The sequence below is a fragment of the Halichoerus grypus genome, chromosome 2, assembly GCF_964656455.1.
Source record: "Halichoerus grypus chromosome 2, mHalGry1.hap1.1, whole genome shotgun sequence".
Lineage (NCBI taxonomy): Eukaryota > Metazoa > Chordata > Mammalia > Carnivora > Phocidae > Halichoerus > Halichoerus grypus.
Window position 1 is genome coordinate 109,893,464 of NC_135713.1, and position 15,244 is coordinate 109,908,707.

The 15,244-nt window shown below is 39.4% G+C and overlaps 1 long non-coding RNA gene across 1 annotated transcript in view; it reads right to left on the reverse strand.

Annotated features, from left to right (window-relative positions):
* Positions 1–763: 763 nt before the first annotated feature.
* Positions 764–15,244, reverse strand: part of LOC144380981 (uncharacterized) — a 250,193-nt gene continuing 235,712 nt past the window's right edge. The window contains exon 3 of the long non-coding RNA XR_013445363.1: positions 764–809. This is a non-coding gene — a long non-coding RNA (uncharacterized LOC144380981). The remainder of the gene's footprint in view (positions 810–15,244) is intronic.

Genomic DNA, 15,244 nt, shown 5'->3' on the forward strand with positions numbered 1-15,244 from the left:
CTCTGGAGGGCTGGACCTTGTTCATTGTACCTCTAGCTACTTTACAGATCCAGGCTATAAATGGACTCATCACATTAGAACATGCCATAGTAGTCTATCTGATATAAATTCCAGCCAGGAGACTGAACATTCTTATATAATAGAAATGAAAAGTTGCTATAATCAACCCCAAGTTAAAGACAACCCTTGAGCACAGTACATTGAACCACTGACTTCCTACTGTGGTAATCACCTTTATATTTGATCAGGTTCCCCAATCCCCCATTCTCAAAAATGCTAAACCTCTTCAGCAGTATACCCTAATTCTGAGATTGTATGACACTTGACCCTAAGCCCTTCAGAACACAGCAATATGAGATGCAGCCTCTAGCCTCAAGATGGGACATGACACACGCTTGTGAAACAAACAGAAAACACAATATTTGGTCACCATTCCTGCTACTTTAGGCTCTGCTGACAGAGGCTTTGGTACCCATGGGAGGAATATTATCGCTGTGAGACACAAATGTGATTCTATTAAATTAGAAGTTGAGAAAAACCACTTGTATATCTGGGGCTTCCCCTGGTATTGAGATGATTAGTGAAAATGAAAAAAGGTTGCGTTTTTGGCTGATCTTGACTGTCTAGGGGAAATAGGGTGACTATAACACAATGGGGATGGTGAAAGAATGAGATAGAAACTAGAGGGCCTCTTAATACTTATTTATATTTTTTCTTTAAAAAAAAGTGATAGCCAGCCACAGCAACCCCAAATAGGCACGACCACCAGGCACGACCACAACTCCAAATAGGCACGACCATCAGAGTTCCTGAGTGAAGTCAAAAAAATATTAAATGAGTTGAAGAAAAAAGAAATCCTATCTATGACCTAGGGTCACATGTATGAATTATGGTCTTTTCCTTACTATATCAGACTTACATTTATATATTCAACTAAATTTTCTATTCTTTCACAATTTTATACAGAGCATGTTGAGTCCACAGTTTATAGAATATGGACACATGATTGTGACAGAACCGGCATAAGGGTGGACATTTCACAGAGGTCCTGAATCATGCACTGCATGCAACAAGGGATGAGGTTCTGAGTTTCCTCATTTTGAGGAGGGAAACATGCTTTGGTTGTCAAGGGTTATCTTTAGAATGATAGCCTGGAACCAATGTTTGTAAATGAAAATATGTTCAAAGGATATCCAAAGGGGTGAACCGTGTAAAAATTTGTCATATTTTTTGGCCACTACGTATTCTTGTGTTTAGGAAGTTCTCCAATTTAAGTCTTTGAAAGGGGAGGGCCTGCCTTCTGCTGTGGAAAGCTCCAAGAACTCCACCTGGACCTTGAATTGAGAGCCAGAGACACGCAGAAGAGAGAACCAGGACAATGACAATGAGATTGAGCACTGCCTGGGTAAGTTGCAGCACTTAGCATTCAGTGGAGACGGGAGAAGCTTTGTCAAGTGGTTTGGAGTATGTTGTGGAATGCCTCTGAACCCAGTTATCCAGTTTACTTTGTGATAATGTAAAGTACCCTCTCACCTTTTCATAAATCTATTTCCTCCTTAAATTTCTGTTGAGACCAAAAGATCTATCTTGCCATTCTCCTGAGTCATAGCAACACTCTATTTGAAATCACTGACTTGAGAAATTTGTTCCATGCCTTACTTCCCACAGAATAAGTATTTCTTCTCTGTTTCTTGTGGCTTTTAATAGCACCCATGCTCTAACTGTCATTCTCCCTCCTCACTCTCTCCCCAAATAATAAATATTTCCCCAGTTAATACCCTAGATAATAATCTTATTGCTATATTTTGACTGGAAAAGAATCATAGTGTACAGTAACTATGACATTATACGCATCACTAAAGTTTTGAGTTTGTTTTGTTCATGACAGATGTTAGTCGTCATTTATGTGAAGAACCATGCATCTCCTGAAAACACACAGAATGTTATGAAATACACAAAAGTTATTGAAAATATAATTTTGACATCTCTTAGGGAAATTAAACAAGTAAAATTTAAGGACAGAGTGAAGAGTGGGTCTTAGACTGGAACAATGCAGTATCAGATTTCCTTTGTTTAATAAGTAACAGAAGAAAAACAATTGTCCTATACAGACTTTAAAGCTTTTTGCATATGTGACGATGAATATCGTGTATTAAGTTAAAAGGCTACAAGTCAGCATGCAACTAGGATGAACACAGAACTTTACTAAAAAAAAAGAAATTTTCTGGATACTACAGGCTACCCCTTTAACTTCCAACACACTTTTAACTCTTTCTGATTAAAAAAAAAAACTTTCAAAAACACATTATACAACTTCCCTGCCTTCCTAATAAGATTACATGACACAAAATACAAACTTTATGAAAAAGGTTGTTTTTGTGAACATCAATTAAACCATGTTACAGGGCTAATAAGACCTCTTAGGAAACATGAAGCTGTTTGCCACAAGCTATTGAGCTTCTTCTACTTTTACTTTAAAGCCTTGGATTTGGCATAAAAGCCAAACTTTTATGGGACCTACATGCCCCTTACAATGGAGCACCTGACTACATCTGCAACCTCCTCCCAACCAGTCCTCGTGCTCACTATACTCTAGACATTTTCTCTAAGCTCCTTCACACCCCAGAGACCTGCTGTGTGGTTGGTTTCCTCTGCTCTCACTCTCTTCCTCCCATGTGTCACCTGGCACATGCTCATCCCACAGGCCTCACCTTACAGGTCACTTCCTCAGAGCCTAGCACAGTCCATGGCACATATTAAAGTGTTTAATGAATTAATGAATAAAATATCAGAAGAGTAGATTCCACAAATGTCAGCGGGATGCCTGCTTCTCCCTCTGCCTCTCTCTCTCTCTGTCTCTTATGAATAAATAAAATCTTTTTAAAAAAAAAGATTCCACAAATGTTCTTTTTTTTTTTTTAAGATTTTATTTATTTGACAGGGAGAGACAAAGCAAGAGAAGGAATACAAGCAGGGGGAGTGGGAGAGGGAGAAGCAGGCTTCCCTGCAGAGCAGGGAGCCCGATGCAGGGCTTGATCCCAGGATCCTGGGATCATGATCTGAGCTGAAGGCAGACGCTTAATGACTGAGCCACCCAGGCGCCCCACACAAATGTTCTTGAATAAGAATTAAATATGGCTTTCTTTTTTGTACCAGCATTTAAAATCTAAATATTTCTAAATTTTCTAAAAATTAAAATGAGTATCTGTGGAATAGATTTAATGGGAAAAATATAAATAGAAAATAGAGCTGTGATGAATTAAACAATGGATATGCAGACATACAGATCCCTTTTTCTACCATCAAGATCACATACTGAGGTTAGCCTGGTGATGGGCATTAAAGAGGGCACATTCTGCATGGAGCACTGGGTGTTATGCACAAACAATGAATCATGGAACACTACATTAAAAACTAATGATGTAATGTATGGTGATTAACATAACATAATAATAATAAAAAAAAAAAAAAGATAACATACTGACTTCAGCTGCTAGGTGGAAATCAGCCAGGAGAAAGGAAATGAATAATCAGATCAACTTCTTGCATAGGTTGCCTTCACTGGGCTTAGAGATTATTTTTGGATGTCAGAGATCCATGCTATCCCCCATCTCCCACTTCTATGGAATTTTTATTCTCATTTTTTTCAAAAAGAGATAAAACATGCAATATTACAAGATGGTGATATTCCGGTACAATACAGTACTACTAAACAGATGGCAAAATTTGGGGAAGTTTGTGCTATAATATGTTAGCATCAAGAAAATATAGGTGTGCAGCTCATGGGACCTAAGTTTTAGTTGCATTTCTTCTAAGTGGCTACGTGAATTCTATGATCAGAGTTAATTTCCTCAATGACCATTTCTTAATGTACCTATATGTGTGTGGCATAGGGCTAGGAACTGTGTGTGTATTTGCGTGGGGAGGGGGCAGTGAGCCCAGATGCTGTGGGGGGAATCATATATATGTACACATATAAAACAGTCTTTCCCCTGAAGGAGTTAATAACCATATGGAAAACTTGAATCAATCAGAGAAAAAGCAGGCACATAAACAAAAGCTAAATTGTGTGGTTCAGACTCCAAGTGGAGTAGGAGTTCAAAGAGGGGAGAAATGAATGTGGGCTGGGGTTTTGCAGGAAACTTTTGGCAGGGGGAGCTCAAGAATATGTTAAATATTGTTACAAAGGATTGAAAATATTCCTATAAAATTTCACTATTTCTTTTTTTTAAGTCTCCTTAAGATGTTCAACGTTTTTTTTCCCCCCCAATTGAGCAGCTTCTGGAAATGTAGAAGAATTCTTTAAGGAGCAATGCACTTGTCTAGCCAGACAATTCAGTGGAATCAAGCTTGGGGACGAATGAGTTACAGATGTCACAGCAGCTCCTCTTTCTGTGCATCCCTGTCAGACAGGAGAAAGGAACCAGACCATGGTGGGCAACAAAAGGATCAGAACGAGTGTGAACAGGGTAGAAGTTTGTGCTGGGTACGTGCAGGAGGAAGGAGGAGGCTGACGAGTGTGGGATACAGACGTGTATTGTGGGCTAGTGAGAGGAGGATTGGAAAACCATGTAACAGCATAAATTTGATCTAATTAAGTCAAAAGAAAAGCCAAAGCCCCTGGGACAAAGGACTGATTCCAGGGCTGAGGCAGGAAAAGTATAAGCCCTGAGCTCCTGGGTGCATTAGGAAGTGAGGAGCTCTCAAAAAATGATGGGGATGCATCAGAAGCACACAAGAACCAGTCTGAAATAGTCTGGACCAATTTGAGCATCAGAGAATAATGTTGTTGGTAACATAACTATTTGAGTGAAACAAAGCTCTTGAGTCTATACCGAAATAAACAAATGAGTAAACAAATATATTGAGGGAAGAGAACATTCTTCCTTACTGTATAATGCCAAGTAATAAATACAGAAGATATGATGAAGCTAGAAAATCATTAATGAATATTAGAATTAGTAGGTGAAACTTTAATAAGAAAGGACATTTCTACAGTCTCAAAATATTTCCACAAATTACTTGTTAATTGCAAAGGGAAAAATGGTAACTTGACAAAGAAAAATCTGGAAGACATTTTACTTCAATCAAACAATCAAAGCTAACCTCACCAATATTGGGACACACGGACATTATGTGACTCTTGAAATGATATACTGAAAAGGATGGAACATCTTTTTGCTGATATTCCTGCCAAAAACGCATTGCCAGGATCTATCATGAGCAAACATCAGACAGACATGTTTTAGGTAAAAGGAGACTAAATAGAATGAGAACTAAATGCGACACTCGATCCTGGATTGGATCCGGAACCAAGAAAAGAATAGCTATAATGGATTTCCTGGGACAAATTGATAACATTTGAATGTGGAGGGGCGCCTGGGTGGCTCAGTTGGTTAAGTGACTGCCTTCGGCTCAGGTCATGATCCTGGAGTCCCAGGATAGAGTCCCGCATGGGGCTCCCTGCTCAGCAGGGAGTCTGCTTCTCCCTCTGACCCTCCTCCCTCTCATGCTCTCTCTCTATCATTCTCTCTCTCTCTCTAATAAATAAATATCTTTAAAAAAAAAAACATTTGAATGTGGAATGTGGATAATAGCATTATATCAGTGTTAAATGTCCTGTTATCACCAGCTCTGTTGTGGTTATGTAAAAGAATATCCTTGTTTCTGGGAAACACACACACATTTAAGAGTAAAAGGAAATGATGTTTTCCACTTATTCTCAAAAAACATATATTAATACTATAAGTTACATATATACGTGTGTGTATGTATGTGTTGTATATAGAGAGAGATAATGGCTCAAAATGTAGATGATATCAAAATTAAAAGTCACAAAAGAAGAAAAAAAAGCCAAAGCAATGTTTAATTTTATGTCCTGAAATGTGACAGTCATTTATATGAATATAAGAACAAAAACCAATATCTAAACTTCAAGCTAACTCTTTACTTAATAGAAAGCTCTGTTATTTCATTGTTTCCAACTGAAGAAAATGGCAAAAATGCAAGAAAAAGGAGTTCAAATTTAAAACAACATGATTTTTGTCTAAAGCATTTACCTACCCTTGAAAACTTTATAGTTGGGGCCTAAGGAAGGCATTCTTGCTTAACCAGCTCAGAGGAAGCCGACCTTGCCCAAATATATAAACACAACAATCCCTCCATGCCATTCCTCATCCTGTTCATACTCCATCTCAGATTTTTCTTTTTCTTTTTCTTTCTTTTTTTTTTTTCTTTGATATCTCTGCCTAAAGGTAAAAATAAGTGACATTTTTCCATCACAGAGGGTTTGGGTCTGTAACACCTACAATCTTCAGATTCAGCCCCACCATGAAGCCCACAAGAACAACATCTGGCAATTCTGAGTGTTTATGGGTTTAGAATTATTCTTCTGCCCAAGGTCAAGTTTCCATATATCCTGAGTGAGCCTCTCAGCTGCCCACAGGCTCTCTCATTTGTGGCTTCCTACTAGATTCTTCATCTTAACTCCTTAACCTAAGCCTTCAGGCTCAGTTCCTGCCCTATTTCCTTACTGCTCTCTAATTTCACCAGAGACAAGAATCCACCCCTTCAGTCTATACCATGACAATCTATTAGTTCTGCCAACTCCCTTCTTCTTACTCAAATAACCAGATTCCCTTTTTTTTAGTCCCTGTCTTTGACAGGGGAAATTTTTCAACCAAGAAAATCTTTCCTGGAACTATGATTCTGTGACCCCTTAACTCTTAGGAGCTTTTGATCTGTAGTATTTGTGAACTCAAGTTAGGATATGCTATCTCTCTATGAGAAAAGAATATATGTCCTGGAATAATCTGAGATTTCTTTTTTTTTTTTTTAAGATTTATTTATTTGTTTTAAAGAAAGAGAGAAAGCCCAAGTGGTGGGGAGGGGCAGAGTGAGAGGAAGGGAGTGAGAATCTCAAGCAGCGGGGCTTGATCCCAGGACCCTGAGATCATGACTTGAGAGGATATCAAGAGTCAGATACTTAACCGACTGAGCCACCAAGGTGCCCCGAGTTTGCATTTCTAACACGTTCCCAGCTTCCACCACTGCTGTTGGACTTGGAGAACCACGGCACTAGAGTTAGATGTTGGGTCTTTTTCTAGAAGTCTGATGCTGTGTTTCTTTAGCTACTCACTGAGGACAAGCAAACAATTTACTCTTAAACATAGAAAAGTTTGCCCAAACTTACTCATGAGAAGATAAATGGAAATTAAAGCTTCACGGAGATACAATTTCTCACTTGATTGGCAAAAACTTAGAAAGTATAATAACACACTCTATTGGCAAAACTGTAGAGAAATGAGCCCCCTCCTGTACTGCTGGTTAGAAGAAAACTGGTACTACCCTTAGATAGGGACATTGGGCCATATCTAACAAAACTACATATGTATCCCCTTAGGATATAGATGTCCCACTGTTAAGTAATTCACTGTGCAGATATACATCCAACAACTTGAAAATTCTGGTGCACAAGGATATTCCTTGCATTGTTTGTCAGTCCAGAATACTAGAAGGAACATGCCCAAACAAACGTGGCCCGTTGAATAAGCTGTGGTATATCTACACAGTAGAATCCACCCTGCAAAGTAATGAAGCAGAGCTCTATAAAGTGAGGCAGAGTGCAAAAGAGATCTCCTTTTTCATTAAGAAATATAAGCAAATATGGTATCTAATCACATGTGCAAGGAACAACAGAGGGAGGATAAACCTGACACGAATGTGGTTGGTTACCTAAACAAGATGGCCAAGGACTGGAAAGCAGGGAAGGAAGTCGAGGGTGGGTAATGACCCATCTCTGTGTATACCTTTTTGTACAGTTCTGACTTTTGGAACAACATTAGTGTTTTACATACTCAAAAAAGGAAAGAGAATAAACACAAAAGAAAATCAGAAAGGATAAAGAAAAAAAACCTCTGAAATGGAGTATAAACAAAAACAAATAAAGCATATTTCAAAACAATAACCTAACCACACCAAATGAATTGAAGAGAGAACTAACCTAAGTAACATTTGCATACAGGATTTAGACGAAATGCCCTCAGACTAAAGAACAAAAGAGTTTTATTTTTTATTTTTTTAAGGATTTTATTTATTTATCTGAGAGGGAGAGACAGAGATAGCAACAGAGAGCATGAGTGGGGAGGAGAGGGAGAAGCAGCCTCCCCGCTGAGCAGGGAGCCCAGTGACCCTGGGATCATGACCTGAGCCGAAGGCAGACGCTTAACTAGCTGAGCCACCCAGGCATCCCAAGAACAAAAAAGTTTTAAACAAATATTGAACTCCAGTTAGTAGGCTTCCTTTTTGCAGAGGCATGGTTTGGCAATTCTGAAATTATTTTCTTCATATTCTAGGACTGGCAAGCAAGTTATTATATTGTAGATAATGGGAGGCAGGTTTCTGACTGTTGGAAAGGGGACTTACAGATACTAAAAGGGATGAAGCTAAACAAAAGAAGAAAGGGAGAAAGGGTATTGGATTGCAGATGGAGGTGTTAGTGTAAACTCATGTGGTTTATATATAAATAGGAGAGAGAGAGGAAAGAGAAAAAGAAGAGGGAGGAGAGAAGAGATAGAGGTTATAAAAATAGACATAAACATGTGAAAGGATCTAGAAATGATTATACTCCAGTAGAAATGAGCACATCTCTTTAGATAAATGGCCAATCTCAGAGCTGAGGCAGAGAGATGACAAAATGAGCCAGAAACATCTTGTTGCTCCAGAAAATAAAGAAGAACCACAAGAAACACAAGGACATGCCAGAAGGATACAGGAGTCAGTCTGAAAGACTCTTACTTGCCAAAGCTGAGATAATTGGGATCAAAATAAATAATAGTATTAAAACCCATTGAATAAAGCAATAATCCATGAGACCATCTGCTATAAACAAATTAATGGGAAAAATAAATCATTAGAATAGAAAAGCAGCTAATAAATACTGAGGAAATTATAAAATCAGAAAAATCACACCATTTAGCAACCATAATAATAATTAATTCAGTCCAGAATCTCCAGTGAGTGCTAAAACTCACAGTGAAATTTTTGACCAGTAACAGGATATTTACAGAGTTTCAAATTTCCTCCCCACAGATATTTATTAATTACAAAAGGGAAAGTCGTAGCTTTATCGACCTGGAGAAACCTGGCAGACAGGACTTTAAGTTATCAGAGCTAACATTGCCTGTAATGGAACAAATCAACAACACACACCTCTTGACGAGGGCACCGAGTACAAAACATCACTTCCATAGGGTTCCTGCCAAAAGGGCATAAGCTCAAACCAATGAGGAAGAAACATCAGCAAGTCCAAATTAAAGGACAGTCTGCTATATACTTGGCCTATACTTTTTAGAAAACTAAAAAACTGTTCCAGATTAAAAGATGCTAAGAGATGTGACAGCTGAATGCAACACATGATCCTGGATTTTCTTTCACCAGAAGAAAACACTCTTGGGACAAGTGGCAAAATGTGAAGAAGAACTGCAGATTATATAATAATGTATTAATGTTTAATGTCCTGATTTTTATCATTGTGCTGTGGGGTTGTGTAAAAGAATGCTCTTGTTTTTTAATAAAATAAGGCTAAAGTCGTTAGGGGTAAGGAAACATCATATCTGTAGCTTACTGATGAGTAGTTTGGGAAAAAGCATACATAGGTAGGCTGATGACGATGATGATGATAATGAAGAGATGATAGGTAGATGATAGATAGAGAGATGATAGATGATAGATAGATAGATAGATAGATAAAGAAAAATAAATGTTGACATTTGGGAGAACCTAGGTGAAGAGTATGTAAGAATTCTTTGTACTATTCTCACAACTTTCTGTAAATCGGAAACTATGTCACAGCATCTATTTTTTGATTGCCCTTGGCTGGCAGGTAAGAACACATATGCAGGATGCTACCTCTGTTACCCATGCTACTTGGAGAAGATGCTCCACAGCCCTGCCGGCCTCACTCCCACTTCGGCACATTAGGACAGTAGACAGAAGACTGGGAGTCTGAATATTTAATACTGACTCAGCTCCTAACTATGTTCCTTGGGCAAGCCACTGACCATCTCTGTGCTTGAGAGTTCCGGCGTGAAGGAAGGCTTAAACAAGATGATCTCCCAGTCAATTATCAAACATCTTGTGGAAACGTACTAAGAACGGTGACAGTGAGCAAAACACCTGCTCACATGGAAATAGTGGTCTAATGCAGACCACTATAGACCTAAAAAATTATTTAGGTGGATAAATTTCTGAGAGAGAAAAAATACATAAAACATAAAACAGAGGTCTGGGAATGTGAATCAAACAGATTTGAGTCTTGCGAGATCAGGGACTGCTTCCCTGAAATAGTCACAATTAAGCAGAGACCTGAATGCAGGGTAGGGGCTAGCTGGGGGAAAGAACAGCGGGGTAAAGAGCATTCTAGGAAAGAAAAAACTGTATGTGCAAGATCTGAGGGAGGAGATCGCTTGGTATCTCCAAGGAATTGAAAACAGTCCAGATGTCTAAGGAATAGAAAGAGAGAGAGAGAGAAGTCTCAGGCTAGTGGTACAAGATTGGATGGTGAGGTGGGTGGGACCATACAGAATGACGAATGGCATCTCAGGAAGATTAAAATGTCTTCCTAATCTGTTATTCTATTTTTATTAAGATTTATTTATTTATTTGAGAGAGAGAGAGAGAGAAAGCGGGGGCAGGGGGAGGGGCAGAGGGAGAGAAAGTATCCTGAAGCAGACTCCTCACTGAGTGCTGAGCACGGAGCCTGACATAGGGCTGGATCCCAGGACCCTGAGATCATGACCTGAGTGGAAATCAAGAGTCAGCCCCTTAATAGACTGAGCCACCCAGGTGCCCCTCCAATCTATTATTCTATTTAAAAGATACTCAATACAGACGTTTGACTTTGAAAAGGAAGCCAAATTTCATAAGGCCATTATTATATGGCTCAGGACTTGAGTGTTGGCTCATAATAGTTACTCACAAATACTTGTTGAATGTCAAATATATTTATTACTCTATAGCTCTTCAGCCTAACAACTACATCTCATAAAAGTCTGCTATATCATAGAGGGCCTGGAAGCCATCATAAAATTATCATCCTGTCCATCAGAGGCTGGCACAAGCAAATCTTAACACTGACAGAGAAGTTCACCAACAGTGACAGAAAGGGAAACAGTTCTCAAAATAGAATGCCTGATGGCTGCAAAATCATTTAAAGCCATAGCCAACTGGGCTGTGAAAGCTTGAATAATTGTCCCATAACTGGGAGACTGACAATACCATCTAATATGCCCTGTCTATAAATTAGAAATATAGGTTAGTTATTGGAAAGTTATGTTGCGATTTCCCAAACTTCTCTGGAACAATAAACTTTACTCCCATTGGGGCTTATGTCACCTTGATTGTAAGGAGAGAGCATATGTTCACCATGAAGGATCAAAAAGAAATTCATGCTCTTATGAAATGGAGACAAAGTGGGTCTATAGCCTTAAATCAAGCTAAGCTAAAACCATTGGGCTTTATGGCCTTTTAGTGAGAGCCTGCATCTAGATTTTTATCTTCTTCCAATTAAGCTGCCAAGCTAATCTGCTGTTATGTTCCATCAGCGTAAATCATAGCACAAAGCCCGCTCATAGTGTCTACGCTCTCACTAAAAGGCAGTGACTGTGTGTGTGGTCACGGAGGAGGGTTTCGTGGGGATCACAGCAGGGACCTGACACTTCTGCAAACCAGGCTTGCTGATGTGCTTCGTGTAGCAACTCATCTGACTGAGTGTTTGAGGGGACCTAATGAAAAAGGCGTAGACTAGTCCTCCAGCTCAGGGTCATTCCACAGTGAAAACTCATCCTTAGGTAATGACAGAAAGAAATGAATCTGCTCCCGGCCCACATCCCCAGAGCGAGAGATGAGAGAAGACCAGAATCTCTGTAGGGGAGCTTTGTGTCAGATAGCCCCTGCATGCCCTGAGATGAACTGTTTCTGGGGTCACTTTGGCCCCTGAGGGGAAAACAATCTAATTCCACTCTTGATGGCAGTTTACCAAATACTGTCTCTGAATTAAAGTTCATATTTCTCAGTAAGCCCCCTACAATCTGGCTTGTACTTCCCTTTTCAGTGCTTATTCCTCAATATCCTTTAGCCAAACTAAACCGACTGTCTGAGTCCTATTCCCCTGACATTCAATTCTCCCTCTGGACACGACCCAACTGAGTTCCAGTGTCCTGCAGAGAGGCTTCTCTTCTGAAAAGCCTCTCTCCGTGCCCATCTCTCCACGTCTCAGCTTCTGTAGTCCTTAGTCTTTTGTTCCATCCCTAATTTTTTATTCTTTTATTTTATGTCCAGATACTGGGCTAGCCTTACTTCATTTAACCATCTACAAAATCATCTCTACTTTGTGAAAGATCAAATGAAGCAAAGAGATGTTAAAAGTCTTGCCCAGGCTAAATTCCTCACATTGGTAACATAGGACGTAGCAAATAATTAGTTTGGAAAGTGCATGACATTCAAATGCAGTATTTCCAATAAATGAAAAATTGATAACAATCCATCTAGAACTGTTTTGAGTATTTTAACCTACTCCAGAAGTTAGCAGCACGATAAGTTTGCTCCCGTGGAATACTAAAACATCCATTTATTTCCCAAGTATAACATCATTTGTACATTTACAGGATTTCTTATTTTATAAGCAAAGCAAGAAGCTTGTAAAAGAAGCATGAAGGGGATGCCTAGGTGGTTTTATTATTTAGAAAAAAACAAGCGACACAGCCATGATAAATTAAATTCTGTGAAACCAAGGTCAAAATTTCTCAATTTTTTTCCTCCTCGTTTTTGAACTAGCAGGAAGGCAGTCTTCCCAGAAGATGGACAAAGGCCATCTCTCTGATCTCAACATCCCCAAACCATTCTCTGCAAACACAAATAACTAATTACTGAGCTGAAGAAAAATCAGCTGGAGAAAACTGGCAACAGTGATGATATACTATGGAAGAAAGTGCAAAGTCAGCTCTCTCTGATAGGGAGAACTCAACACTAATTAGCAAAGGAAGGATTAAAGATTGATAACGGGACAGCCCTACTCTGGCCTAGAAAACCAAAAGAATTCTGAAAATACACAAGAAAGTGCATTGCGAAATCCTCATCTCCTACTACTGCTCCCTGCCAGGACTGGGGTACCCCTCCCAGAGCCAGCCTGGCATCGAAGATTGGGTTTCCCTGTAAACAGAGGCACCATGACTGGAACTTGGAAAAGGCCACCCATGGAGCAGACCAAGCTGGGAGCAGTTACTTAGAACAATGGAGGTAAATACTGAAGACAAAGGAAGAGGAAAGACAAAATCTTAATTGTGAATTGCTGAGTATAAAGGATTCCTACATCATCTGGAGGCAATTTGAGGCTTCATGACTATCCAGTTGCATCCGATGTGGGGTGCAATTCACCTTCTTCTCAAACTATGGCAGCAATAAATAGCAAAGGTAATTCCTTCTATCTCATCTTAGTTAAGTCATAAAAATATGGCTATCTCCAGGTGGGGAAGGGAAAGCTTCCTTTGAGCTGAGGAGGTCAGACACATGGGAATTCTATGGTGTGTCTTGAATACCAGAATTTTTTTTTTCATAAGAAGAAGTTATACATACAAGACTGTTGTGAAGCTTCTCCTTCATGTTGTTACTCCAAGTGGGGTGCTGCCTGGTAGAGGGTGGACTGCTGACACTTGGCGTGCAGCCCTGCCATGCTCTCGAGATGTCCTCATTCCACACCTCAGGACTCACAGATGTACCTTGCTTAGAAAAGTCCACAAATGGAGTTGTGGAGAAAAGTAAGTGGCATCAGGGTTCCTCAAGAAGTTGTAGCTGTCTCCTGACACTACTTACATATGACACTAATCTACCTGTGGCCCTTTGTGTTGGAATCAGTACCATTTCTCCACTCTAAAAGGACCAAGAACCATTCTATCCTCTTTAATTTTTTTGAGATCTCTACAGCCCACTTAGCAATAGCTCTCCTAGCTAAAATTGATCTGATGGATACCATCCAGCATTTCTGAGCAATGTCTCAAGAGCCCCTGAATATGCCACCAAATTAGGGGTGCAGGCCTGACAATTATGACTAACCCCAGTTATAACTTTTAAGTATATGGCTGATTGTTTGGGCAAAGCATGCCCCTTCAAAGGAGAACCTTCAGGAATTATTAACCAAGCCCATTAACTCCACCTATATCCTGCAAAATAAACTCTCTGGAGAATAAAACCAAAGTGAGCTAAAATTAGAACATGTTGGACTCTCCTACAAAACTTTCTTCTGTTGAGCTGCTGTGCACATAAAAACTGCCTAGATGTTTTACTAGGCATCTTGGAGATACAGAAAGCAAAGTCGGGTATACTTGGCTGTAAATTTTTTTCAGATCAGATGCCATGATTTTGTTAGATCTCCAGTGTCTACTGCAGTGCCTGACACATATTTAAAAAGAAATAAATGTTAGAGTCTGAATCCATTCACAAGAAAAAGAGAAAGTGTGAAATACTATGTTTTAGAAATACTGTCAGTTAAAAATGGAATCCGTTTTAGAATACAAGGGTGGTTTTGAATGTTATTATATATAAGACCAGTTTTAAGAAGATCTGAAACAGGCCTAAATAAGGAGGAAGAATGGATTATTAACCCAATGTATCCAGTGAGAAGGGCTTAATTACAGAGGAGCCCAGGAATTACAAATGGCTTACTGACTATCTAAGCAGGAATGGAAAAGTGAAAGGACTCGTGAAGTTGGCAAACTTAGACTTGTGAGCAGGACAACCAAGCTATCGACCAAATCCTATACAATGTCCAAGGTATAATAAAAATCTAAGACATTCAGGGGCACCTGGGTATCTCAGTCGGTTAAGCGTTGGACTCTTATTTTGGCTCAGGTCATGATGTCAGGGTCATGAGGTGTGGAACCTGCTTGAGATTCTCTCCCTCTCCCTCTCTGCCCCTACCCTCCCCCACTCACTCTCTCTCTCTCTCTCTCTCTCTCTCAAAAAACAACAACAACAGCAACAATAACAACAACAAAACTAAGACATTCAGACATTTGAAGACTGCAACAAGAAGGGGCCCCTGGAAGGACCACAACCAGTTGGAACCCAAGCACTCTCATAATTAACTATAATAGTATAAGGAAGACTGATGGGGCATATTTGAGTGTAAATATTATTATATCAAAAAAATGTTTAACTTACTGAGCCAAACCTGTTGGACAATTGTCCT